At 37.4% G+C, this 27,663-nt stretch overlaps 1 pseudogene; it reads right to left on the reverse strand.

Annotated features, from left to right (window-relative positions):
- Nucleotides 1-39: 39 nt before the first annotated feature.
- On the reverse strand, nt 40-14,698 carry LOC122747148 (annotated as a pseudogene).
- Nucleotides 14,699-27,663: the final 12,965 nt, after the last annotated feature.

Here is a 27,663-nt window from a genome sequence, read left to right on the forward strand (position 1 = left end):
TTTTTGTGCTCCTTGCAAAGAAGCAAAATATCCCCTGAGTTACCACAAGTAATAGTTTCTGGATGTGTCAATTTAAATTGGTTTGGTTTCTGCTGAACCATCTTTGTCTTTTTCACTGTCATCATTCCACGTATGATAAAAATCATTCAGTAGAATTAAAGATTATATATATATGTATATATAATACATATACACATACATACACATATACATATATTTAAATCAATTGTAGTAGTTTTTTTTCCTTTCTTTTAAACCTTTTCGCTATATAAAGTCCAATGGACACCAGGCTAATCACGTCATACACTGACCTCATGATTTCTGCCAGGCAGTGCTAATTTCCTGATCCAAAATATCAAGCTCAAAAGTGGTATTCTTTGTGGTGATGTTAAAACATGACATTTTTTTTCTTTTTCTTTCTTTTTTTCTCTCTTTTTTTTGCAGGGCAATGAGGGTTAAGTGATTTGCCCAAGGTTACAAAGCTAGTAAGTGTCAAGTGTCTGAGGCCAGATTCAAGCTCAGGTCCTGAATCCAGGGCCATCTAGCTGCCTCCAACACATGACTTTTCAATCTTTCATTGGATGTTGGAAACTGAGACACAATAATCAGTGGATGGGTGAAGGTTAGTCAAGTTGTATACATGAACATCAACTGGGACTCTGGTAGTGCATGTGATATGGGGGTTATTGATTTTCATGGTGGAAGATGACCATTTTAAGTTTGAAGTCATGACATTGCAATGAGATTCTGTTTGTTTGACAGATTTTCAGCACCTAAGGACTATCCCAAAGGGTTCCATTGAGCCTTATTGTAGCTACTTATGTATCTGTCCCTTCTATATTTTGAGTACCACAAGTATATCTTCCTGGGTATTCTATCTGTATACTAGTGCTTTACAAAGTGCCTTCATAGTTCAATTTATACTTGCATAAAATCTCTACTATTATTTTATTTCTAAGCAGTGTTACCCAGTAAATTTTGGGCTCAGGTTCTGCCATAGCTCAACAATCTAGGAGTACCATCATGCCAATATCCATGTTCAAATAATTTGGAAATATTTCATGAGAATTCATAGGGAGGCACTGCTCATTTGAGTCCTGAATTAAAACTTCCTTTACCTGCTGCCTTATATATTCATGTGGCATGGCAGAAACTTGGGCAGAGGCTCCAAGATATTGGTTTTGTTGGAGTTAACCCAGTAGATAACACAGTTAAATTTCAGAGGATTGATGAGAATACTAATCTGACACAGGTAAGGTAAAAATTCCACTGTCTTATACTGACTGACATTCAAGGCATTTCTTTTGAGCATTAGGCTTTCAAGAGTGGGGATGTTGCAAAAAGCTAAGTGGTGAATAAAAGACAACTTGGGATTATAAGTGGCTTTGAGTGGGGCAGCTAGGTGGCACAGTGGATAAAGCACCGGCTCTGGATCCAGGAGGACCTGAGTTCAAATCTGACCTCATACACTTGACACTTGCTAGCTGTGTGACCCTGGGCAAGTCACTTAACCCCAAATGCCTCACCAAAAAAAATGAAAGAAAGAGGCTTAAAATGAATATCCAAGATGCCAATCCCTGGATTTTCTCCAATCATCAGAATTTCCAGGTTCGGTGTAGAATCAAAGCAGCAACTATTAATCACTTTCAATTTGTTAGAATTGAGGTCGATTTTCAGAAGACTCTTCCAGACCTGAAAAGGCATTAGCAGAAATACTGATGATTTGGTTATGGTTTGTGTAGAATTCTTGCAGGTTGCTGAGGTCCTGAAGACAATAGTCATTTATCTTTGTGATCTGATTTTCCTCCAAATGGAAGGTAGTGAACTCACTGAGATTGGCCCACCCCACTTCCCATGTATTTGTGAGAATCTTCTGCGAAAAATCCACTTCTGTCAAGTTGAAAAGCTGCTGGAGCTCATTGGAGGTTTTGGTAATGTTGTTGCTCTGTAAGAAGAGAACTTGAGTGTCACCTTAACAATTTCTGGGAATTCTTGCTAAGCAGTGGTCATTGCATTGAGGGCTCTTTGTACGCGGATTGCAGAGTGAATCATAGCCTGATTTCACACACACATTCATTACTCTGGATGGAAGATTCAGTTAATGAAATCATTAGCAATTCCAATACCAAATGGCAAGCAACTAAGGCAAAGCTAATCCTAGCTATCCTGGTTGGTAGGAAATTCAAGCCTCAGTCTTCTTCCAATTGAACAAAATCCAAACAATAGTAAGAGAAATCCAGGACAGCAAGCATAAAACATAAACATTAAAACAAAGTTCTAGTTGTGATGCATAGCAATCCAGAGTCTGAAGGGAGATTTTCTGAGTTTTCAAAGAGCAGGAGTTCTCAATTGTAGGCCTGAGCACAAAGCTCCACAGCATGAGTTAGTTCAGTCAAATCAATGTCTAGAGGCATGCCTTTTTAGGCTTCTCCTGAGTCTTGTATTTGAAAGTCAGATTTTCTACTGAGCTCTGGTCTTTTCATCAGGAATGCTTGAAAGTCTTCTATTTCTGCCTTATATTATGGTCATAGCATGCCTTAGTATCCCCTGTTAGATTATAAATTTTCTGAGGGTAGGCATAGATCTCTTTCTTCATGGTTTCCTTCCCAGAGTCTAATATAGTATCTTCCATATAAGATGTACTAAATTTTTATACTGAATTGAATTTGTTATATATACATATATAATATATACATACATATATACACACATATTGTTATATTTGTTATACATATTTGTATATATATACTATATATGCATACACACAGATGTACATACATATATTTGTTACACACATATATTTTTTTCAATTACATGTACAACTATTGTAAACATTAATTTTTTTTTTTTAGTGAGGCAATTGGGGTTAAGTGACTTGCCCAGGGTCACACAGCTAGTAAGTGTTAAGTGTCTGAGGCTGGATTTTAACTCAGGTACTCCTGACTCCAGGGCCGGTGCTCTATCCACTGCGCCATCTAGCTGCCCAACATTAATTTTGAAAATTTTGAGTTCTAAATTCTTTCCCTTCCTTTCTGTCCTCCCCTATCATTGAGAAGGCAAGCAATTTGATATAGGTTATACATTTACAGTCATGGAAAATATTTCCATATTAGTTATTTTGTGAAAGAAAACATAGCCACCCCACCAAAAAAAAAAAAAAACAAGAAGAAAGTTTTTTAAAAAGTATGCTTTTATCTACATTCAGAATCCATCAGTTCTTTCTCTAAAGTTGGATAGCATTTTTCATCATGGGTCCTTTGAAACTTGCTTGGATCATTGAATTGCTGAGAATAGCTAAGTCATTCATAATTGCTCATCATACACCATTGCCATTACTGTGTACAATGTTATTCTGTTTCTGCTCATTTCACTTTGTATCAGTTCATATAAGTCTTTTCAGGGTTTTTTGAGAGCATCTTGCTCATCATTTCTTACAACACAAGAACATTCCATTACAATCACATACCACAGCTTTTTAGCCATTCTCCAATTAATGGGCATCCCCTCCATTTCCAATTCTTTGCCACCACAAAAAAGAACTGCTATAGATATTTTTGGACAAGTGGGTTATTTTCCTTTTTTTAATCTCTTTTTGGATATAAACATAGTAGTGGTATTGCTAGGTCAAAGGACAAGGTCAGTTTTATAGCCCTTTGGGCATAGTTCTGAGTCTCCAGAATTATTAAATCAGTTCAAAATCCCACCAACAATGCATCAGTGTCTCAATTTTCCCATTCCCCTCCAATATTTGTAATTTTCCTTTTCTGTCATATTAGCCAATCTCATAGGTGTGAGGTGGTATCTCAGAATTGTTTAAATATGTATTTCTTTAGAATTAATAATGATTTAGAATATTTTTCATATGACTATAGAAAACTTTGATTACTTTGTTTGAAAACTACCTATTCATATCCCTTGATCATTTATCAGGTGGGGAATTGCTTTTATTTTTATAAATTTCATTCAGTTCTCTATATATTTGAAAAACGAGGCCTTTTTCAGAGAAACTTGCTGTGATTTTTTATGATTTATAACTATATATTTCCCTCCCTCTTATTCTCTCCCTGCTTATTCCACTCTCTTTCTTTCTCTTCACCCTGTCCTTTCTCAAAAGTGTTTTGTTTTTGACTTCCACCTCCCCCAATCTACCCACCCTATGGTCACTGCCCTTCCTTCTCTTATTTTTCCTTCTCCTATTTTCCTGTAGGGTAAGATAGATTTGTATAGTCAACTGGATATATATGCTATTTGCTCTGTGAGCCAACTCTGGTGAAAGTAATCTCAAGCACTACTCCTGACTTCCCTGTCTTTTCCTCCTCTGTAAAAGCTCTTTTGTGCCTCTTTTATGTGTGATAATTTACCTGATTCTACCATGTCCTTTCTCTTTCTTCCAGTAAATTCCTCTTTCTTACCCCTTTTTTATTTTTTAGATATCATACCACAATATTCAACTCACACCTGTGCCCTCTGTCTACGTATACTCCTTCAAATTATCCTAATAATGAGAAAGTTCTTAGGAGTTGCAAGCATCACCCTCCCATATAGGAAAACAAATAGTCTAACCTTACTGAATCCCTTGATTTCCCTTTCCTCTTTAACTTTTTTATTTCTCTTGAATCTTGTCTTTGAAAGGAAATTTTTCTATGCAGCTCTGGCGTTTTCATTAGGAATGCTTGAAAGGTCTCTCTTTCATTAAATATCTATGGCATCAGGGGCAGCTAGATGGTACAGTGGATAGAGCACCAGCCCTGGAGTCAGGAGTACCTGAGTTCAACTCTGGCCTCAGACACTTAACACTTACTAGCTGTGTGACCCTGGGCAAGTCACTTAACCCCAATTGCCTCACTAAAAAAAAAATATCTATGGCATCTCCCCCGCCCCCCCAAGGATTACACTCAGTTTTAATGGGTAGGTGATTATTTGTTGCTATCCTAACTATTTCCTTTCCAGAATATATCTTATTTCAAGCCCTCCAGTCCTTCAGTGTAGAAGTTGCTAAGTCTTGTGTTTTCCTGGATATGGATTCATGATATTTGAATTATTTCTTTCTGTCTGCTTTCAATAGTTCCTCCTTGATCTGAGAGTTGTGGAATTTTTCTCTAATATTCCTGGAACTTTTAGTTTTGGGATCTCTTTTAGGTGGTGATTAGTGTTTTTTCCAATTTCTGTTTTACCCTCTGGAACTAGAATATCAGGACAGTTTTCCTTTATAATTTTTAAAAAAGATTACTTCTTGGTTTGTTTTGATCATGGCTTTCAGGTAGTCTAATACTTCTTAAATAATTTTTCTTTAATATATTTTCTAGGTTGGTTTTTTTCTCTAATGAGATCTTTCCTATTTTCTTATATTTTTCATTCTTTTGATGTTGTTTCATATTTCTTGATGTCTGATGGAGTTCTTAGCTTCCATTTTCCCAATTCTACTTTTTAAGGAATTATTTTCTTCAGTGAGCTTTTGTATCTCCTTTTCCACTTGACTAATTCTGCTTTTTAAGGATTTCTTCTCTTGATTGGATTTTTGTGCCTCTTTTATGATTTTGCATATTCTATTTTTTAAAGTGTTTTGGTCTTCAGTATTTTTGTGCCTTCTTTACCAAGCTGTTAGCTCGTTTTTCATTATTTTCTTGCATCAGTCTAATTTCTTTCCCCATTTTTTCTCTAACTCTGTTGTCTCCTTTTTAAAATTCTATTTTGAAATTTTCCAGGAATTCCGTTTAGGCCTGACATCAATTCACATTTTCCTTTAAGGCTTCGATATATCAGTTTTGACTTTCTTGTCCTCTGCTGTATTTATCTTCCCTGTCACTTTTTTTTTTACTATTATGTTCTCATTTTTCAGTCTATTTCTTAACTTTTAACTTTATATTAAAGTTGGGCTTTGCTTTCAGTGTGGAAATGCACTGTCCCAAGTCTTGAGTGTTTTGTGCAGCTGATTTCATAGATAGTTCTTAAGGTCTGTAAATTTTTAATTCTTTTAAGGTGTTATGATCTAAGGAGTGTTTTCTACTTGCCTGGCATGTGCTTTGGTGTAAGAGCAAGTACAATTACTCTTCTCTGCTCTGATAGTGTCACCATGATCCCCTCTCCTCTGTCACTGTAAGCTCTAGTGTGTTAGTGCTCCTCCTAACTCTGGGACTGCAACCCAGGACAATGAGTCAGGATTCTGTGTTTGGTAATTCAACAGAGTCCTTCACAGAATTCCAACAAAGGGACCCCTGTAATCTTTTTATGACCAGTTGTCTGTCTCCCTTACCATCAGTGGGCTGAAAGCTCTGGAACCCACTGTGGCAGATTCACTTGCCTCCAAGACTTGCTGCTAGATTGCTGGGGCATTGCTTGCACTAGACTATACTCCATTCTCACCACAGGGTAGCAAACCTTTCCTTTCAACCTTCTTAATTTTATTAGACTGGAAAATTGTTTCACCCCATCCTTTTGTGGGTTCTGCTACCCCAGAATTCTTTCTGATGTTTTATTTAACGTTGTTTGGAGGGGAATTTGGGAGAGCTCAGATGGGTCCCTGCCTTTTCTCTGCCATCTTGGTTATGACTGTTGAATTGAATTTGTAAATTTTCAGTAATTATTAAAATGCATGAAGAGAGATGTTAACAAAGATTACATCTATTAGGGACTCACTGTACTAGATCTTTAGGGTTCAAAGAAGAAAAGGACAGGTATCCTGTCATTTCCCATTGGAAATGATGAAACCTATTGCTTTGTAGGAATAGTAAGGAGGAGGTGGATTCAAGACATGTGACTGGGTAGGATCAACAGGTATTAGTAACTGATTAGGAGAGGCAAAGATAGCTTTAGTAAAGAGTGAAGATAATGTATGAATTGTGGTGCCAATGACAGAAAAATAAGTGAAATCAGAAGTAGGAACATGCTTTGGTTTTCAATGACCTTCCCTCTCAAATCTTATATAGACCTCTGTTTAACAACTTTCTAATGTGGTGGACTCCCAAAGTTCAAGTCTCATTCTCTTGGAGAAGCACTGTGTGGCATGATCTTCTAGCATTTGAGCAACTAATCAGAGGACTGAAAGATGGGCAGCATCTCTCCTATTACACTGATATATATATATATATATACATATATATATACACACACATACATATATACATACACATGCACACATACATATATACATATGCATATACATGTATGTGTGTGTGTGTGTGTGTGTGTGTGTGTGTATATATGGGTTTTTTTGGGGGGGTGCGGGGCAATGAGAATTAAGTGACTTGCCCAGGGTCGCACACCTAGTAAGTGTCAAGTGTCAGGTCATCCTGAATCCAGGGCCAGTGCTTTATCTACTGTGCCACCTAGCTGCCCCCTCCCCTCTCCTATGCTAATCAATCATGGGTACTTGACTCCAACACAACCACACTTATAGTTCACCTATTATTGGCCCAGCACTCTCCCAACTCTATCTTCTACCACAGGGCAAAATTCCAACCTTTCCCTTTTTGCATCTGATGCTGGTCCCTCAGGATAATTGTGACATTATCTCAAAACAAATAACCATAGATGCTATTAGGAAAATCTGTTCCCTACTTCACTTCTCTACCCCTTCTTCCCAGTACTATGTGAAGTCACTCCTTGAAAAACAAACTCTGTATTTTGGGTCAGTGACCAGTGAATAAATGACCTACCTCTTTTCCCTTTGGAGTTAGATAGAATGAGTTGTACAGGTTGAGAAGGCGTAATTGAGTTTCAATATTTACTGCACTGATTTATTATATCATCTTTGGCATCAAACCCAGTCCTTTTCCAAACTTTCCTATTTTTGTTAAAGGTTACTCATGTTTATAACCTCAATGTCATCTTGTTTCTTCACTTTCATTCATCCCCCTTTCCAAAATCTTTCCAAATCTTGTTGTTTTTACTTTCACAATATCTCTTATATTATGTGATAGTATATCACATAGCCAACATTAGGATCAGGCCTTCATCACCTCAGTCTGGACTATTACAGTGGCCTAATTGGTTTCTCTGTCTCTAATCTATTTTTCAAATAGACAAAAAAGTGATTTTCCTAATGTTTAGGACCATGAACTTCCTCCCTTCCACTACTTAGTGAATTCCAGTGGCAGCCTATTGACTCAAGAATAAAAGATAAAGTTCTCTATTTGCCATTTAAATCTCCTGACCGAATAGTCACAAAAGCATGAAGTTTCACATTGCCATATTGCTCTAATTAAAAGAATAGATACAGACTGGATTCTGTGAAAAGTTTCTTTATTATTTCATATGAGTTGCCTGAGTTGTCATAATTTAGGAAAAATATTAATTGAAAATGAAACTAGGTTTATAGCTTTAAGTTGGATATCTGAATATTCTTGAATATAAGACCATTTTATTCTTTTTGTGTGTGGGGGGGCAGTGAGGGTTAAGTGACTTGCCCAGGGTCACACAGGTAGTAAGTGTTAAGTGTCTGAGGTCGGATTTGAACCCAGGTCCTCCTGAATCCAGGACCAGTGCTTTATCCACTGAGCCACCTATCTGTCCCATTTTTAAAAACCATTTTATTCATTGTGTGTGTGTGTGTGTGTTCTGGAATATAATGAGTCATAAATTGCAACCATCCTTATTAAAACAAACAACTACTTCTTAAGCAGTGAAAGCTAACAGAATGCAATAGTCTTCCTAATGCACATTTCTTGTGATATTTAGTAGCAGAGAACATACAGTAAAGGAGATATTGGTTGGTATGATTAGAACAGTCTTTGAATATCAAATTTACAGTAATGATACAAAGACCTCATGAAGGGAGCTTGAAACACAAGAAAGCAGAGAGCTTCAGGTGCCCAGTACTAATGACCAACACTCAGAAAGAAGCAATTAGTTGAGGGCTGACCAAATGTTGACTTTTATGGGTTTTCCTTTGTTTCCCCTCCTGGTGTGAGACAAAGTAATTCTCATAAAGTTGGAAATTGCTCCAGTTCTGTGACTCCTTTGCAATCATTATGTCCATTTTTATTGAATTTTCTCAGCTGCCACAGACCACTATACTTAGTATGGAGGGAAGTTACTGGGGAAATGAAAGACTTATAGAATCCTTGGTGAAGATATTTTGGAAAACAAAATACATACACATACACATATATACATACACATACATATATACACACATACATACATACATTCACACATACATATACATACATTCACACATACATTCACACATACACACATGGGAAGCATTTTGATATAGTAGAAATAACAGTGGATGTGGAATCAATAAACTCTAGGGGCTCCTTATTTTTTCTAGAATCAAGTATAGACTATTTGGTTTAGCCTATAAAGCCCTTCACAACCTGGCTCTAATCTACCTTTCCAGCTTTATTATTCATGACTTCATTTCCTTTATAGTCTAGCCAAAATAGCCTTCTTGACTTTCCTCACACATGACTCTCCATCTCTCTTCTCCATCCCTTTGCAGTGGTTGTATGCTATGCTTAAAATGCCCTGACTCTTCACCTTCCAAACTCAGATTTAGTTCCACCTTTCTACATACTGGTTATTCAGACCACCTCCCCAGATCCTAATGCTCCATGAATTTGTTTTTATTTTGTATAGACATATTGTACTGTTTTATTTCCCCTATTAGAATGTAATTTCCTTGAGTTGAAGGACTGTTTCATTTTTGTTTTTGAAATTTAATGCTTCTAATTGTTGTTTGCCATTTGTTTTCAAAGTGGACCAGTGACATTATGGGATGATGTCTTGACTTGCATGTGAAATTGATTTAAGTGAGGCATACTTGCACAAAGTCGTCAGCCTCACTCTCTCTTTCAGAGTCAGTAAGTCCAGTGGTAAGACAGATGTCAAGACAACTCGTGATGGCTCAGGATGTAGTGAATGACCTTTGTATCTTTGATATCTGTCCAATCTCTAAATACTCCATGGTTCTTGCTTCAGCTGCCTTCACGGCCATAGGAACAAATTATTCTCATCCACCTATTCCAGTGTGGGAAGTCTTCACATCGTTGGGGTAGGCATCCTTCTAACTCACTGATAGGTGTGAGGTTTGTTGTTTACCTCAACCTGTTTTAGCCCATCTTCTGAGACATACATGCCTGGAATATGGTAGGAACTTAATAAATGATTGTTGATCAATAATAAATTATTGATTGCTCTGTGTAGGAGAGCAGGGAGTAAGTAGGTACTTCATATAGAGCAATATAGCTCATCACTCATCTATATCTTAGTAAGGAGCTTAGATATTTATTAATTTTTTTGCCCCCTCCCTCCCCCAGTTTTATTAGCTTATAGCCAGTCATTTGGTCATGGGCTTCTCTGGACTACCTAGGCTAGTCCTCTGAAGAACAAACATACAGTCTATATCAGAACCCCAAACTAAAGCATATTCTATTTGATAGATTTACTTAGAGAAGAGAATCCAACTCTTGCAGGTACTCATGACCAAATGGAACATTGCACTTGAACATTGTCTCTTTTCTTTTCCTTCCTTTCATTTCTTCTTCTCCCTCTCTGTCCTATCATTTATCTGTTTATCTGTGACTCTTTCCCCCTGTCTTTCCCTCTATTCTCATTCCCTCTTCTCATTCATATATAAACACGACTCCTCAAAGCTGAGGAAGGCATGAGGTCAGAACTAAATACATAAGCAATAATAATGATCTTCTCATACATAATACATATTTCCAGAGATAGGAAACACATAGGGGAGAGGTAGGAGAAAGCAATTAGAGTAGTGTGCAGTGTCTGATACAGAGTAAGCACTTAATAAATGCTTGTTGACTGACTTAATGACTGATTTGTACCAGGTAAAGCAAATTTGGGAAAACTTATTGGAGCCAACAGACCATTGGTGGAGTTTTAAAGGGGCGCTAAAGCAATTGTTTAGTAGAAAAATTATGGAAAAGTTTCTAGGGTCAGGGGTTGATGAGCATAGTAACTTAGAGACACTTCTGCACTGCAGGTAGGTTTGCATTTTAATGACAAAGGTACAGAATCTTTAGAGTAAAGGTGTTGATATAAATATGGACCTATCTGTATATGATATTGGACTGAGCCATTTATCAAAAGAAAGCATAAAGTTGTCCTGTATGAGAACAATATTTTAGAATCACTGAATCACTCTCTCTGTGGCCATTTTAAAATACAATTTGAAATTGGTCACTTCAATTTGTAGTCCATATTCCCAAGAGAAGAAGTATTTTAGAAAAGTTCTTGGTTTTATATCAGGTGTCCTTTGATTAAACAAGACCTCTTGGTCCTGAAGAAAGTAAAATGATTATTTCTCAGAGTATTTTCTTCACAATGGTCAATGGTCAAATCAGGTTAAAGAATTATCTTTTTTTTTGGGGGGGGGAATGGGGCAGTGAGGGTTAAGTGACTTGCCCAGGATCACACAGCTAGCGTCAAGTGTCTGAAGTTGGATTTGAACTCAGGTCTTCCTGAATCCAGGGCCCGTGCTTTATCCACTATGCCACCTAGCTGCCCCCAAGAATTATCTTATTGAAAAAGAAAGCTCAGCTAGCTGTGAGGGTTATCTTGCTAATATCTATCTTATAGTGGTACTGGCAAAAATAGTAGGAAAACATATGCAAAACAAATACCAGACAAAATCTTCTTAATGTAAGGGAGTGGCCTTAAGCACCATCTAAGGTGATCCTACAGAAACTCCATGGGAACATGAGGGATTATGTTTTTGTTTTGATGTTTATGTTACCATGACAGCCAATGTTAAAGCATACAGGCATAGGTGTTAGTTTAAAAAAAACAAAACAACAAACAAACAAGCAGCTCTGCCCTGCTAGAACTAGTTTCTTGAAAATATTCACAGGTTCTATCATTGGGACTGGTAGAATCAGTGTGATTTTGTTTTGGGGCAGGGAAATGAGGGTTAAGTGACTTGCCCAGGGTGACACAGCTAGTGTCACGTGTCTGAGGTAACATTTGAACTCAGGTCCTCCTGAATCCAGGGCTGGTGCTTTATCCACTGCACCACCTAGCTGCCCCCAGAATCAGTATAATTTTATTGACATTGAGAATTTCCATGTGCAGAATTTCCCTCTACCAATGAAGGCAACTTGGTTCTTTCTGTGAAACTTATAATCTTGGAGAGGTACCTAGAGCAGTGAGAAGGTTTGAAATTTTCTTTTCAGTTTTATATTTTCAAGTAACAACCATTTATTTTCTTTCCCTCTTCCTCACCCTTGGCGGGAGGCGGGGGAACCCCAAACCCTTGTAACAAACATGCATAGTCAAGCAAAACATATCCAAAATATGCATTTCATTCTGCATCTGGAGCACCACATCATTCTGCCAGAAGGCAAATGGCATGCTTCATCATTGATCTCCTGGAATTGGGGTTGCCATTGCATTTGAGAGTGACTGAACAAGTTATGGAATCTGAATGAATGTCATGCCATAATGTTGTGCCATAAGAAATTACAACAGGGGGCAGCAAGGTGGTGCAGTGGATAGAACGCTGGCCCTGGATTCAGGAGGACCTGAGTTCAAATTCAGCCTCAGCCACTTGATAGTTACTAGCTGTGTGACCCTGGGCAAGTCACTTAACCCCAACTGCCTCACCCAAAAAAAGAAAAAAAGAAAAAAAAAAGAAATTACAACAAAAGGGATGATTTCAGAGAAACCTGGGAGGACTTGTATGAAATGATTCAGTGAATAAAGTAAATGAAAAAAGTGGTAGAAAAATGCACACAAAGGGAACAACCTTGAAAGATCTAAGAACTTTGATTAATACAAGCATTGAGTGTTTAAATGGCTTGCAAAGTGTCATACAACTAGTATATGTGAGAGGTCTGCTTGGCTTCAAGCTTGGCTCTCGACCCACTATATTCCATATCATTATGCTATAGAAAAGATAATTTTCTTGAAAAATGAAAGCCTCATCTTATTCTCCCAACATCATATGCATGTGTGTATGTATATGTATATATCTTATACATGTATACTCATATATCTATATATGTGTATCTATATCTATCATATATCTATTATCTATCATCATCTATCTTTCATCTTTATCTCTTTCTATTTATCAGCTATCATCTATGTATCTATGTATCATCTATCTATCTATGTATCTATCATCTCTGTCTCTGTCTCTCTGTCTCTGTCTCTGTCTGTCTATCTGTCATCTATCCCCAGTGAGGTCTCCATTTTACTTTCTGTTTTTAATTTATTTAATTTTGTTTTCTGGGATGAGTGGTACCAGCAGAATGATGTAGAAATGTTTTCTTTGGTTAAACATGGCCTCGTCATCCTAAGAAAAGTTAAATGATTGAATCTCATAAAACTATTCTCTTCACAATGGTAAGATCAGGCTTGTAAAGTGGTATCTTATTGAAAAAGAAAGCTCAGCTAGCTTCATGGGTTAACTCGATAATATCTGGAGCTATTCTCCAAATACATTTCAACTTGAACTCCCAGACGTCATTTGAAGTTTTAGTGTTTTTGCCAGCCCTTTCTATTTGGTTTCGTATGATATTGTATTTTGAGGAATGTGTAGCCATTATGCTGTCTCTTTCAGTCTGTGAAATATGTGTTTCCTCCCTGCTTGCCACAATTAATATTATATTGCTTTATTTCCTCTGTCTGAAGGACACATTATTTTTAAGGTTATTTATTGTTCAGCCATGTCCTCTGTGTGATTCCTTCCCCGATGAGGTTACCCTGAATATTGTCCTCCAGACATGCAGTAAAGCTCAGTAGCTGAGAAAATAACAGTGTAGTTAACCTCCTTAACACTGAAAATAAATTAGCACTAATCAGATAGGTACTGGGGTAGCAATTGCCTTGACATAATGAAATGTGTTAGCTGAAGGGAATGGTAGCTGGTGTCATTGTGCCGTACTTCTCAGTTCCCATGTGGGCCTGACATGGCCCAACACCTAGTGAGTTGGCTATTCCTGCTTTCTTAATGCACAGTCAGTACCATCCTGGATTGGTGCCCAGCTGATTGAGAGTTATACTCACCCACTGCTGCCATCCCTTCTGATGGAAAATGGTGCCTCCATTATTAATTTATGTCTACACGGATCAAATAACTCTTCTCTTCTCATTTCATTGACAAGATATCATGACAGCTTCATGGTAGATCTCCATGCCCAGACTAGAGTGAGCTCTGCTCCATTGTAAAGTATTTTGTCAAGGTATTTAAATAATGTACTGGGAAGAAAATAGGCCAGGGGAGATCTTGGGGAGAGGGAAGATGGAGGAAATAGTAGCAAGCTCAAAGATGGGGATAAATGAATGCTCTAGATTAAAACTTGGGTCACAGCTGGGCAGCTACAGAAATGTGTTTTATGTTTTCATTTGTTAATTGAACACTTAATGAATACAGCAGTAATTAATATTTTCACTGGCTATTAATTTGAGAATTATATCCCCTGTAAGCCATGTAAAGATATGATATATGAGGCGTGACTAAGTTAGAACGACTCTGTAAATTTATTTCGGCTTCTTACATTGAAATACAACAAAATACATTAGTCTTTTTTGCCTCATTATTAAAGGGGTTTTGAAAACTGTTGTTGTTTGACACACTGTTCTTCAGTTGTTACTGTGTGCCATCTGATGGGCTGCAGTAGGCCAGAAGGAAATAAATTATTTTCTTATTTAATGTTGCCAGCCAACTGCGACAGTGAACAATCAGAGTCTTAAAACAGGTTATCCTCTGAAGTGTCTTCTCCCGCGGCATGTGGAGTTTTTCAGGTTTCCTTCTTCATCCAGCTGCCAAAACATCTGGTTCAGTTTTGGAGAAATATTTGTAGTGATTTTCCATCAGGATTTAATTACTGCCACTGGAACATTAATGGGTGCCATACTGGCCTAATAGATTTTATCTCTACTCCCTTATATCTATGAAGTGTAACTGACAAATAGGAGTCCTGTTCTGCAGTGACTTTAATAAAACAATGGCTATAGAGGGAAGGACCATATCGTGAGGGAGTTCAAATGATGGGCAAACCTCAGATTTGGAGGACTGGGGTCCTAACTTTCAAAGACTAATATGCAGCCTAAAGAAATGTTAATTTATTGCATCAAGATAGAAACCCACTGAATTTACCAAGTAGACATATTTCACAAAGTAAAACATAGATTTATATCAACCACAGAATGACTGAGATAACCCAAAGATGTCATTTCTTGGCTCTAGTTTCTACTCTCTTTATAACCCAAGATCTCTTTTGGGCCTTTTTAAAACAATTGATCATGAATTGCTGCTACTGTCACCACTGCAAATTCACAGCCTTTCTGGCTTGGCAGGACCTGAAAGAGTCGGCACTCCCCTGCCATTGACTTTGAGAAACCACAATCACATCCATACCTGCGTGATGAAGTGTTGGAGTAAGATTTTATGCAGGCAGGATTTTAAGCCAAAGTATCTTTTGCCACTCATTGCCCCAAATTCTTAAATTCTTTTTATTACACTTTCTGAAACTTGACCATTTAATTCCTTTGGATTGACTAATCTACTTTTAAAAAAATGTGAATATTGTGAGACTCCTGTCATTCTGGCAGGGACCATCAGTCACTGACACCTTAGTATGAATTAGTTTTTCCTAATTACACTAGATAGGATTACTAAATTGAGAGAAAATGCCCTTATTAATGAAAGAAGGAACAATCATTTGGAAATATGGGGTAACTTTGAGATAAAATGTAGATGGGATCTTGTAGTGGCAGACTCAGAACAGGAAAAAGAGCATCCTGAGGAATCTGGATGAGAGGAGGGATGAAGGAAGACCCTACAGATGTAAGAGGGAATTATAAAAAGGTAGATGAAGGGTACTGAATAGAGATTTTGCCTGCTTCCTGAACCACTGGAAGGCAAACCCTAGTCATCCTTATAATAGATACTCATTGGAATATCTTGCTACCAACCATCCCTACTATAAATTCATTCTGGATGAGTTAATTTCTGTCAGCCCTTCATTCTAGGTAAATTTGATTTAAAGTCTTCTTTGAGATTTTCTTGTTATTCAATATTCTGTGACTTAAAGATGACACAAATGAAACTACTCACAATGCCAGACAGAGGTGATGGGGCATCTATCTGTCTGCCTCATGGTCCTAGGGGATTTTGACAATTGTATGCTCTACTTCTTAGAGAGAGATCTTCAATCTGGCTGGGGAACTTAATTGCACATCAACACCATGGTCTGTAGGCCAGCCCCCTGAAGAACTTATTGGTCTTTACTGATTCCATTTTCTATATAGAGTAGCTAATAGAATTCATTTAATTGGGCTTCCTGCTCCTGCTCCTGTTTTCCAGCCTCTTCCTTCAAGACATTATTCTAAACCCTTGCTCTCAGACTCTGGGCTTCTGACTGGTGAACATTCACCATTTCTAGATTTAAACTTACCTACTTATCTACTCCCTAGCCATCTATGTGCCCTGTCACTACATGAGAACCTCCCTCCCCACCTTACACCCCACCCCCATCCCCATGTCCCATGTCTTCTAACTCTGGTTTTGAAAATATTAATCAAATTTCCATTTTCAAAACAATCTTCCCTGGCCATCACTCCTCTCTAAATATATCTTCCTCTATTAGAATGTAAAATCCTTGAGTACAGGGATGGTATAGCTGACTTGAATTGTATCCTCAAAGTGAACACAGTACCTCTGAAACAATCAATTGACAAGCATTTATTTAGTGTTTACTAATATGCCAGAGACTAGAGATATGGAAACAAAGAATGAAATAAGTGCTTAATGCCTGCTTGTTCATTCATTCATTCACCTAATGATCACTTTCAAGTCTGTCTTATTGGTGAATAACTGTCTAGTATGTATGTATGGGGTTTTCCTTAGTGTAGGTTATTTTTAATTCTTTCCTTCCTGGCTATTGACCAGTCACAGTACTATGATTACTTTGATAATCAATACAATGATAATAATAATTTAACTATATAGTTTGCACTTTATTATTGGCAAAGGGCTTTCACCTCAATTACATATTATCATGCTTATTTAACAGCTTAGGAAACTGAGGTTCAGAGAAGTTAAATGACTTGTTCAAAGTCATAAGCCGCTGAGTTCCTTCACTGAACCTCTTTATTGTAAAGGAGGGATCTACTGGTGTTTAGGCGGTTGGGAAGGTGTTGGGTGGAACATTCTTGGAAATGACTATCATGCTTTCTCCAGTCTGGCTCTCCCTCTCCTCCTCCCTCCAAAAGATGGACTCTTCTTTTGTGATGCCTGACTCCAATAGGTGAATCTTTTCCTTATTTTTTCTGGAACCAGGCTACTATGTATTTTCTTATAATTTTCAAACCAAGCCATCTTCCTTCTGTTCTCCTTACCAAATCTGTTATTTTTCCCTATTAGAATGTAAATTTATTGAAGACAGAGACCATACTGACTTTTTAATTAGTGTATTCAGTGTTTAGCATGGTGCCTGGAACATAATAAGTGCTTAATAAATTATTTTTCCATGAAAGAATGAAATAAAGGAAAGAGGGAAGGAGGGAAGGAAGGAAGGAAAGAAGGGAGGGAGGAAAGGAAGGAAGGAAAGAAGGAAGGAAATCTTGAATCAAAAATTTTAAAAGTACTGGTAAAGCTGATCCAGGTCATGTAATTCCCAAGTGTAGTATTCTTTCCACTTCATGCTGGCTCTCTATGCAAACTATCATTTTTTTTTTAATGTATGAGGTATTTTATTTTTTCCATTACATGTAAAGATAGTTCTCAACTTTTGTTTATACATGCTTTACAATTTCAGATTTTTCTCCCTCCCACCCCTCCCTCCCCCCTCCCCTAGACAGCAGGTAATCTGATATAGGTTATATCTATATATCTCTATACATATACATATAGATATATATATATACACACACACATATATATACACATAATAACATTAATCCTATTTCTGCATTAATCCTGTTACAAGAGAAAGAATCAGAGCAGTGATGCAAAACCTCAAAATAGAAAGAAAAAAAAAAACCAACAGCACCCAAAACAAAAGAAATAATATGGTTCAATCAGCATCTATACTCCACAGTTCTTTCTTTCTTTTTTTTCTTGGATTTGGAGATCCTTTTCTATCATGAGTTCCCTGGAACTCTTCTGTACCATTGCATTGGTGAGAAGAATATAGTCCATCACAGTAGGTCAACACTCAATGTTGATGATACTGTGTACAATGTTCTTCTGGTTCTGCTCATCTCACTCATCATCAGCTCACGTAAGACCCTCCAGGTTTCTCTGAACTCTTCCTGCTCATCATTTCTTACAGCACAATAGTATTCCATTGTATTCATATACCACAACTTGTCCAGCCATTCCCCAATTGATGGGCATCCCTTCAACTTCCAATTCCTTGCTACCACGTAAAGAGCAGCTATAAATATTTTTGTACATGTGGGTCCCTTTCCCCCTTCCATGATTTCTTTGGGCAAAAGACCTAAAAGTGGGATTGCTGGGTCAAAGGGTATGCACAGCTTTATTGCCCTTTGGGCATAATTCAAATTGCTCTCCAGAATGGTTGGATCAGCTCACAGCTCCACCAACAATGCATTAGTGTTCCAATTTTCCCACAACCTCTCCAACATTTATTATCTTCCTTTTTTGTCATTTTAGCCAATCTGATAGGTGTCAGGTGGTACCTCAGAGTTGTTTTAATTTGCATCTTTCTAATCATTAGAGATTTAGAGCATTTTTTCATATGGGAATAGATAGCTTTGGTTTCTTCATCAGAAAACTGCCTGTTCATATCCTTTGACCATTTCTCAATTGGGGAATGACTTGGATTCTTATAAATTTGATTTAATTCCCTATATATTTTAGAGATGAGGCCTTTATCAGAAGCACTGGCCTCAAAAATTGTTTCCCAGCTTTCTGCCTCCCTTCCAATTTTGGATGCATCGCTTCTGTTTGTACAAAAATTTTTTAATTTAATATAATCAAAATCATCCATTTTGCATTTTATAATATACTCTATCTCTTGTTTGGTCAAAAACTGTTTTCCTTTCCAAAGATCTGATAGGTACACTATTCTTTTCTCTTCTAATTTACCTATGGTATCACCTCTTATGTCTAAATCATGTATCCATTTTGACCTTATTTTAGTATAAGGTGTAAGATGTTGGTCTATGCCTAATTTCTGCCATACTATCTTCCAGTTTTCCCAGCAGTTTTTGTCAAATACTGAGTTCCTATTCCAGAAGCTGGAGTCTTTGGGTTTATCAAACACTACATTACTAGTGTCATTTACTACTGCATTTCCTGAGCCTAGCCTATTCCATTGATCTACCACTCTATTTTTTAGCCAGTACCAGATAGTTTTGATGACTGCCGCTTTATAGTAAAGCTCCAGGTTTGGTACCGCTAACCCACCTTCCTGTGAATTTTTTTTCATTATTTCCCTGGATATTCTTGATTTTTTGTTTTTCCAGATGAATTTTGTTATTATTTTTTCTAGCTGTATAAAATAATTTTTAGGTAGTCTGATTGGTATGGCACTGAATATGCAAACTATCATTTTTGCATATTGTTCATGCATGTCTGGTAAGAATGTACAGTTACCATCATACAAAAACTTATATATTACTATCTCAAGGACCACAGATAATATAATTAGGTTTCTTTTTGTTTGTTTGTTTTGTTTTTTGATGGGGCAATTGGGGTTAAGTGACTTGCCCAGGGTCACACAGCTAGTAAGTGTCAAGTGTCTGATATTGGAATTGAACTCAGGTTCTCCTGAATCCCGGCCCGATGCTCTATCCACTGCGCCACCTAGCTGCCTCAATATAATTAGGTTTCATGAATAGGAAAAGACTTTAGAAATCTCCTATCTCTACCCCTAGCTGAAGTATACTTCACATCTGGTCATCTTGTGATAAAGTTCATAGTAGTTGAATTGGTAGCATAACTTTGAAGTCAGAAAACATATGCTAATGACAATTTCCAAATCTCTTATTCACCTTATGAGTAGGGTTACACAAAGTTGAATAAGCCTTAACCTGCTACAGTACCCTAATTCAATCTGTGGTAGGTGAGGAATGGACACTATTCGTTCTTCCATAATTGCCAAATACTATAATAATCATAGTATTATTCCAATGAATTACTAATAGTAATTTCAGCAATTTACTCAGGAGGTAGCACAGAACAGTATAAAGATTGCTGATTTGGATTCCCGTAACTATGGGAATGACACCACTTACCTGGTCCTTGATTTCCCTTATCTGTAAAATGACAAGGTTGGACAAGCTATGATCTCAAATTTTTTCATCTTAGGACCTTGCCACACTCTTAAAAAATATTGAGGACCATTAAGAGCTTCTCTGTGAAGATGATATCTGTTAATATTTACTGTATTATGCATTAAAACTGATCAATTAAAAATATGTATTTATTTACTAATTCATTAAAAATTACAAATTTACCACATGCTAACATAAACATCATTTTAATGAAAAGTACCTACTTTGCAAAACAAAAAAAAAACCATAGAGAAGATTGTCATTGTCTTACATATTTCTGCAAATGTATTTAATGACTGGCTTAATAGAAGACAGCTGGAGTCTCATGTCTGCTTCTGCATTCAATCTCTTGTGATATGTTGTTTTGGTTGAAGCATATGAAGAAAACCTGGCTTCACACAGATATCTAGTTGGAGAAGGGAGAAAAAATTTAATAGGCAGATAATGTTTTATATTATTATGAAAACAATTTTGACCTTGCAGATCCTCTTGAGATGGTCGCAGGGATACCTAAGGGTATTTAGACCACACTTTGAGAACCACAGCTCTATATGAACTAGATGCACTTTCCAATTCTAAATATATAATTCTATAAATTGAATTTATCAAATACCTGATAAAGATCTGGCCTTAGTGATTGCATAAAACACTTAGGAACTAGACCATAGAAATCTTCATTGTTTTTTCTTGCTTTCCCTACAATTTTTTGTGTTTCAAAGACAACAGTACCAAGATAAACCCATTCAGAAAGGATAATTTTATGTTATATGTGAGGTTACTTCAGAACATAGGATAGTACAGAATTTAACTGGTTCACTAGGCTGTTAAGAATGGGAAGCACAGTGAGTGTAGCCAGTATGGGAGTGATGGCTTGGGGAAATCTTGAGAATTAGATGGATTGAAGCTTATAATGAGGCCAAAGAACAAACAATATTAGGGAATCAAAAGGCATAGGGAAAGAGGGAATGAAATAAAAGATTATGATTAGATAAAGAATTTGGGACACATTTCAGAATATTTGAATGTGATGGCAAATCAAAAGCATGATCATCTCTCTGTAGCTTAGGTGGAATGGAGGTCATGGGAATTGAATAGATTGAAGGAGTGGGAAGTTAGAGAATTTTAAGTGGTTTCCTTGTATATGTGCTGAAGTTGAAATTATAGGTTGGAGTGGGGAAAAAGACTGTAATTCTGGCACTGAACTCATAAAAGAGGGAGGGTCTTGAGGGGTCAGGTAGATACCACCAGAATCAGAACTGGGTGATAAATTTGATCTCAATGTGGCAATAGAGATCAAAGAAACTTACGACTTTCCTTAAATGACTGATGGCTTGCAGGTATGAGAGAAAGCATAGCCAGTCCTAGAAAGCATGTCCAAGAAAAGAGCATAGTGGAGTCATAGTTGAGTACCAAAAGATAGATGGAACACAAAAGGAAAAGGGTCTTTTTACATAAGGTGAAAGGGTCAGGAAGACATGGAACAAAACACTGAGGAGGTAGAGTTGAGGTAAATGGGAATAAGGAGCAAACATCTGGGGCTGGGGAATGGGGCATGTCCATTGGTTGTCAGGGATTCAGAATTGCTGAGATGCAGAGAGTATCATAGTGTAGGAGCATGCTAACCACTGAAGAATAGGTCAAGGCAGAGTACCAGTGCATAAAAAGGGATAGTTTGAGGGATGTGGGTCCAAGGCTGTCCCTCAAGAACTTTGGATCTTACATGGTATTGTGTCATGTGAGGACCCTGAGGGTCATTATAGTAGGCAGAAGCAGTAGGAGTTATGATGCAGGGATTCTGGGAAATAATTCAGAGGGAAAGTGTTGTTGTTGGTGGTGGTGGTGTCTAGAGCTACCTCTTCTCATAGCAGTCATGAGGTGGGTCCTTTAAATGAGCTGGATTTGGCCTGAGAGAGTGTTGGAAGATGGAAGTTGGCAGGGGGTGGTGTGGTAGATCTTATCTTGTAACTGAAGTCAGCTGGTAAAAGCCCTGGGTTTAAATCCTGTTGTATGACCATGGAGAGATATTTTAACCTTGCTGAGCTTCAACTTCCTTATCTGGAGATAATAACTATGCCTGCTTCTAAGAATATTTTTTAAGATCACATGAGCTAATTCTCAAAAAGCCCTCTGCCAGGCTCAAATCACTAGATGAATATCACCTTTTATTCATATCAGCACAGAGGAAATGGGAAATGATTACAATAAACTCTCAAAACTATGGAATTTGGCACCACCCCAAATGTGCTCCATGAAGTGCAATTATCTGGCTCTTGGACTCTTATTTCATAGTTGCAAAAAATGAAGACTTAGCTTGGTCTATTCAGTCCTCGATAGTAGTAACTATTTTGATTTTGTCTTTGGATTTCGAGAAACTACCACAGTGCCAAGCACATAGTAGGTCCTTATTAAATATTTGTTGAATAGAAATATTTGTTGATTAAATAGAATTGAACATAATCCTGCTGGTTCAATAATTTCATCAGAGCTCTGTTTCCCTTCCCCCAATCCTTCCCAGGGGTGATCATTGTAATTGCTATACAATTGAAGCATGGTTGCTAAGGTGGTTGAAGGAATATTATTGATTGACCACACTCTAGCCCTTTATTTCAGCTATCAAAACAGAGCAATCTAATCCATTGTGTGGTTATCAGTTGTAACCAAATTGCTAGGTTTCTTTAGTTGCTCCCAAAACAACAGCTCTTCTTCATCTAACCAAAGAGGGACAGTCAGGAAAAAGAACTCTTTTAAGAGCAGACAGGGGAGGGAGAGGAAAGGCAATATTCCAGTTTCCAAATGTAACTATGGGAAAAATCAAGAGAATGACTTTCATGTGGACACATGATTTTCCTTTGACTTCCACGGGTCTCAAAATGTTGATGGAAAGAAACTTTTCATTACTTGAAACCATGCGGAGTGGTTCGGGTTGTCTTCTTTATTGTCATGAAGATGACTTTTTCTCATATTCTGCAGAAGGAAAAGTAAAAGTAGAAATGAATTGATTAAAAGATGCTTGTGTTTTATGTAAAAAATATGTGAACTCTGATAATATGAACCTTAGAAGTTATGCACCTGCTGGCACTGAACACAGTCAGATGTGGGTTTTTAAAAGCTATTCTTACTGTGGTTGGTCCATCCAGGCTCGTAGCCCCCCAAAATAGGAAAACTCAACCAAAAGCTGATCTAAGACTGTATTCAAGCAATAATAAATGACAGTGCACTTGCCACCTGAAAATAATTTGAACTACCTTCAAACTGTGCACTGCTTTTTTTGTGTGTGCACTGCTTTTCTTTACCTGAAGGGAAAGAAAGCTGGGTGAGTCATGCAACTGTCCTTTTTCTTTTTCTTGCTTGGGGAAGTTAATGTTTTGCAGAAGGTTTTTAGTGATGGATTGATTGGGGTAGGTGTTTGTTAGGCTTTGATGTGCCATAGACTAAGACACAACCAAACCATCCTCCTTCAGGCTCTTCCAGAGCTGTGGGACTTATTTCACTGCTCAGTTGTGAGACAAACTAGCCCAGCTGAGAAACAGCATGCAAAAGTGTCCGGAATTCTCCACTGCAGAGCTTAGCAATGCTCTTTTCTTGGAGGTAGATCAATCTCAACCTCTGAACCTTCAAGCAAGCTTTTAGGTTTTGAGAAGGAAGATTTATGACAGCTTATGAACTTAGGAAGCCCAGAGCACATGAAAGGAGCAAGGTTAACGGAACTGTTGCCTTTCACTGGTGAGAAAGAAGTCACTTTTCTTGTTTCACCCCTTTTGAAGTGTTTCTAAGAGGGGAAACATGTCTCTTGTTCCATCATTTTTGAAAGAAAATACATATCCTATTTCAAAAAGGTTCATATGATAGAATTCAGTATCAGGTGTAATAATCATGACAATAGCTGGTATTTGTATACTACCCACTATGTGCCAGGCACAGTGATGTAATTTATAAATACTATCTCATTTGATCCCCAAAGCAACCTTGGGAGGAATGTGCTATTATTATGCTTGCTTTGTGGTTGAAGAAACTGAGGCAGACAGAAGTTAAGTGACTTGCCTGAAGTTTCACAGTTGGTAGGTGTCTGAACTCAAATTTGAAGTCAAGGCTTCCTGATTCCAGACCCAGTGCTCTATCCACTAAACCAACTAGCTTGTATTTCCCAATGCTAGTGTTCTGACTGACTTTTTCTAACTTCACTGAGGAGGAGAGGAGGGGCATATTGAGAGGTTTTTCCCTCTGTGCCTAGTTACCACAAGTGAACTTGTATAGGACCTGCCATATTGAGGAACTTTTCTTCTGTACAGTCTGGTTGTTGACCCAATCTTGTTCTATTGTATAAATGCATACCTTATATTGGTAGGCCTCAAGTGCTGGCCTAGGGGAGAAAAGTCTTATCTTTTGTGTCCCAGTGGTGAAGAGGATCTCTTATTTTGAGACTTCCTGGGTCATGTGGTTGGTTTATGTATCTGGGCCTAGGATGGAGATAGTTGGTGTGGGCCATTAGTCAATGATGAGAATGCCAGGTCTCTAGCAGGGTAATGACCCATAGACATCTAGCTAGACATATCTGAGAATGGTCGTGAGGTTATACTTGTTTCATTAAGAGAAAGAAAGAGAGCTCTCAGTATGGAGAAATACTAAGGAAAATATAGTACTCCTAAACTCCTGTTTGCTCCCACCAGAGGAATCTAAGGATAGTTGTGAATACAGCATTGGTCCTAGAGTCATTACAATTATGTATAATTATGTAAAAAATTCTCACGTTAGCTATGTCAGAAAGGAAGGAAGAAAGGATGGAAGGAAGGAAGACAGGAGGAAAGAAAGAAAGGAAGGAAGAATAGAAACAAAGGAAAGGAAAGGAAAGGAGAGAAGAGAAGTGAAGAAAATTTCTTAGATTATCTCTCCTGGATCTATTTTCCAGGTGAGTTGTCTTTCCAATGACATATTTCACATTTTCTTCTATTTTTTCAGTCTTTTGGAAAAGGGAAGAGAAAAGGAAAGAAAAGACAATTTGCACTCTGGGTCCATCAGCTTACATATAAAGGTAGATAGCTTGTTTCATCATGAGTACTCTGGAGTTGTGGTTGGTCACTGTGTTGATCAGTTATTGAGTACTTCAAAATTCATTATGAGATGTTATTTGTAAAGCACTTAGCACAGTGTCTGGCACATGTTACAAACTTAACCAATGTTTATTTCCTTCCCATCATATATGCAAACTCTTCATCCATTACTTTGCCCACATTCTCAACCTCCTCTAACCTTTTCCTCAACTCTGTCATGCCTCTCTCCTAGAGTCAGCAGACAGGGGTATGCTGATAAATGCTTAACAATGAGCCCCTGAAAAGAAATGTATACATTACCTACTTTTAAGTTTGATATGCATTTTTAACATTTTTCTCCATAATTTTCTTAGGTCTATGTGATCAACAAAGCAATAAATCAATCCCCAGTTTTGTATCATTTGCTCATTTCTGAGCGGTAAATGCCCATGCTGAACATTTGACCATTGATATGAGCTGGCTCTGGCATACCCTGCCCTGTCTGTTGTGTGACTTTGGGCTATTCATTTATCTTCTCAGTAGCTTTCTGAGTCTGTAAGTTGTAGAATATTTGCTGAAGTTCCCTACCGTGATGAAATTAGAGTCTGGGACAAGTATATAGTATATACTTATGCAAATAATACACTTGTATAACATATTAATACATAATATACCCACATATTTGTATGTTGTTTGGTTGTTTCAGTCATGTCTGACTTTTCATTACCCCCATTTGGAGTTTTCTTGACAAAGAAAGATACTGGAGTGGTTTGCCATTTCTTTCTCCAGCTCATTTTATGGATGAGGAAACTGAGCCAAACAGGATTAAGTGACTTGTCCAGGGTCACGCAGCTATTAAGTGTCTGATACTGTATTTGAATTCACAACTATGAGTATTCCTGACTCTAGGTCCAGCACTCTATGCACTGTACCACCTAGCTGCCCTATACATAGGTGTATATCTAGATCTATACTTATACTTCTCTCTATATATATGTCTATATAGGATAGGGTAAAAGGAAAACTCAGTTTAAGGCAACCAAAATGGAACTTTTTCAACTATATTTTCTTTAATGATCAAGACCTTGACTAGCAATAGTAGTAACAGTAATAACAACTCCCATCAATACCATGCTTTCCCTTTTGTAAAGTGCTTTGCATACATGATTTCATTTGACTTGTCCTTCAGCATCCACTCAAAGGAATGTGATTAGAAATCACTCTGAGCTGATTAGTTTTTAATGAGCTGATCTAGGGGCTCCCTCTCATCAGTCCTGGAATCATAGATTTAAAGTTGGAAGAGACATTTGAGGTCATTGAGTCCCAAACCCTCAGTCTAAAGAGGAGGGAAATAAAGCACCAGAGAGGTTAAATTACTTGTTGCATAGTATGTGGCAGGTTTCCTGACTCTAAATCTGCTGCTTTTGTCACTGTATCAACCTTGGACCTGAGTGTGCTTTTTCCTTCCCTTTGTTGGTCAATGGAAAGACTTGACCTTAATCTTAGAGTGGGAAAAAAAAAACCGAACTACTTTCTTGGAATATCTTACTGACATCCATTTTATAACTAAGTGCTCTAATGAAGAGGAAAATGGTAATTGAAATGAGTCTAATTAGATTGTCAATTACCTGCCTTACATAGGTAATTGAAATCCCCCTAATTATGGTGTCTGTGGGCCTAGATGCTTTGTATTTAGGAATTATCAATGGAAAGCAGGTTTAGATGAAGAACTAATCTTGAAAAATGACTTGGGGAAAATATTTTTAAAATAACCACTCATTCAGAGCAAGGATGTTATTTTATCCAGTCCAGGAAATGAAGGCATACATAAGGAGACAAAAGCTATGACATCTCTTGACTGTGAAGTGCCAGGTTTATCAAAGTGATTGAATGACATTAAGATTTCACCTCAATTGTCAGTTTCCCAATGTTCCCCAATGTTTGAAAGATTTTCATTTGGGACCATAGGTGCTTTCTGCCTGTCTGCCAGGTCGAAGATTCCTCCTCAAGGCTCTGAGAAAGAATTAGGATAAATATCAACAATTGGTTTTTCGGATGAGACAAAGGGACTATATGTGAAATAAAGTAAATACATTTAAGTAATAATTATTTTGAGTGTCCTATAGATCAGTGTTTTATTGAAGAGGCTCCAAAGGTATCTGGGGGTTAGGTTGAATTTTATAGAAAAACACATAAAATGAAGAATGTGTCAAATGTTAGATTCTAGGGTAGGTTTGACTATTACAGAAAACATTTACTTTCAAATATGTCCTTACGCATTGTCATTTCTTTTTATCACTGGTTATAGATTGGACCATAGGGTTTTGTTTGTTTAGTAGTTTTCTGGAAGCAATCTGTGGATTTTTTCAATTGACATTTTGTTTTCTGTGTTCACGCAGTTTTCTTGTATTATTTTTTATAT

The sequence above is a fragment of the Dromiciops gliroides genome, chromosome 3 (assembly GCF_019393635.1).
Source record: "Dromiciops gliroides isolate mDroGli1 chromosome 3, mDroGli1.pri, whole genome shotgun sequence".
In the NCBI taxonomy this organism is placed as follows: domain Eukaryota; kingdom Metazoa; phylum Chordata; class Mammalia; order Microbiotheria; family Microbiotheriidae; genus Dromiciops; species Dromiciops gliroides.